Here is a 2517-nt window from a genome sequence, read left to right as displayed (position 1 = left end):
TATTTATGCCATGTATCAGAGATCCTAAATTTGGACCTAATTTTTCATTGATGATTTTCGTAGTTCTAGGTTTTATCATTAGGCCTTTGATCCATCTAGAGTTTGTTGTTGTATATGGTGTGAAATATAGGTCTTGTTTCATTCTTCTGCAGATAAATATCCAGTTTTTCAGTGCAATTTGTCATTTAATGTATTTTGGCCCTTTGTCAAAAATAAGCTGACTGTAGGTGGATAGGTTTACTATTTGATTCTCAGTTCTGTTTCATGGACTTATGTCTTTCATTGTACCAGTACCAGGTTGTTTTGACCACTGTGGCTGTGTAGTAGTGTTGTTGTGTTTTTTTACCCCCTTTACCTAGCTTCAGTTATTACCATTTGACAATCTGCTTTCTCTTTCACAATTTTTTTTAAGCTTTGTTGTGAATTTAGTGAAAGTGTACAGAGCAGATCATCAGCTTTACATTCAACAAATCATACACTTCATTGTATTTCAGTGATTGTAATCCCCTCAATATAACATCAGTTCCTTCCTGTGATTCCATTTTTTCCCTTTTCTTTTTAAATATTCTCCACTGTGATGAATCAGAGGCTGCTGAAAGAGATGGTTAACCCAGAGTCTGTAGCAGGGTAAGTATAAGGTGGACCTCACCAATAGTGGGACAGACTGGTCCCATCTTCCTTCTGATGTGATAAATAAGATTTAATAAAAATTGTTTTTGGGGGTGGGTAGGAATAAGTTGTAAGGGTTAGAACTATGGCTAGGTCTAGACTAGGTTTAGGACTTCATTTAGTGTTAAGGTAATGGTTAGAACTTGGATTAGTGTTAGTGACAAGGGTTAAGTTAGAGCTCAGAGTAGTTTTTAGGGTTACAGTTAGTTTTATTTTTATTTATTTTTTCTTGAGAGCTACTTGCTTTCATATTCATTGGAAAGTTCTATAACTACATTATTCCTTCTTTTTCCTTCATGGTTACTTTGTTGTTGTTGTTGCAACTGTATCTCTGATTCTCTATTTTCAGTCTTAAAGGTCTCTTTAACTTTCAATACTTTTATATCTGATTTCAGTTTAGGTGATACTGCCATGTATATTACTCTCAGGTTCTTGTCTGCTGTTACTGGCTCTCTGTCCAAAGAACTCCTTTTAGTAGTTTTTGTAAGGTTGGTTTGGTTTTTACAAATTGTTTTAATTTCTGTTTATCTGAAAATGACCTAATTTCCCTATAATGTTCAATAGACAATTTTGCTGGGTTGGTTGGCAATTTCTTTCTTTCGGACTTTTATATGCATCATTCCATTGTCTCCTTGCCTACATGGTTTCTGCTGAGAAATCAGAGTTTAATCTTATGAATTCTCCTTTATATGCAACTTTTCCTTTTTCCTTAGTTGCTCTCAGATTATTTTCTATTTCTTTGGTTTTGAAAAGTTTCACTAAAATATGTATTGATGTTTTTCTTTGGGGTTTGCCCTGTTTGGAGTTAGTTTAATTTCTTGAATGTCTATCTTCACCTTTTTAATGATGTTAGGGAAATTTTCTTCCAACAGCTCTCAGACAGTATTCTTGATTTTTTTTGTCTTTTCCTGTTCTGGAATTCCAATCATGCCTAAGTTATTCCTTTTGGTAGTGTCCCACATAAATATTAGGCTTCCTTCAGACTTTTTTGTTCTTTTTTCTAATTGTTTCTCTAGCAGATGAATATTGACAATTTTTTGTTTTTTTTTTAAGCTCACTAATTTGGCCTTCCCTTTATTCAATTCTACTTCTTTGCTCTTTGAGTTTATTATCTATTTCTGAAGTTGAAGTATTAATCTTCTGCCTTACTGATTGTTGTTTCTGTATGGATTCTATTTTTTAAATTATTTTATCAGTTTGTTTCCTGAATTTTCTATAACATTATCCATGTTTTCCTAGATTTCATCTGCAGTTTTCTCAATCATTCTCTCAATCCCTTGAAGTTGCCTAATTAGCATTCTTTTAAATTCTTTACCAGGTAGTTCCAGTACCATTTCTAGTGTTATGTTTTCTAATTCTCTATTTTGATCACTTGGGTGAGGTACTCTCTCTTCATTATTTTTTAATTAACTTTTTATTGTGAATTGAGGGAAGGTTTACAAACAAGATCATCAGTTTTATATTCAACAAATAGTACACTTTGTTTCATCTCAATGATTGCAATCTCTTTCATGTAACAAGAGTTATCCTGCTTCTTCCTTGTGGTTCCTATTTCCATTGCAACCACCTTCCCAGCCCTTCACAACTTTGTTCTCAGGTAAATGTTACCATTTTGATTTTTAATGATTTACCATTCTATGGTGAGCATACTCTGTCTTGTTTCTTTGTGTAAGATGAAATTGTCTTTTCTCTGAGACACTGTGATGTCACATTTATATTTAATTGGCTATTGTATATTGGTGTGGTCTCAGGCAGTCACCATTCGTCTCCTGGTGGATGGGGTAGAAACCAAAGTGTGAATGCATTTCTCTGTTTGTTGATTGTGTAGCATAGGTCAGGGTGGTTCAC

The sequence above is a fragment of the Chrysochloris asiatica genome, unplaced genomic scaffold, assembly GCF_000296735.1.
Source record: "Chrysochloris asiatica unplaced genomic scaffold, ChrAsi1.0 scaffold00051, whole genome shotgun sequence".
NCBI classification, from domain to species: domain Eukaryota; kingdom Metazoa; phylum Chordata; class Mammalia; order Afrosoricida; family Chrysochloridae; genus Chrysochloris; species Chrysochloris asiatica.
This window is presented reverse-complemented; position numbering follows the sequence as displayed.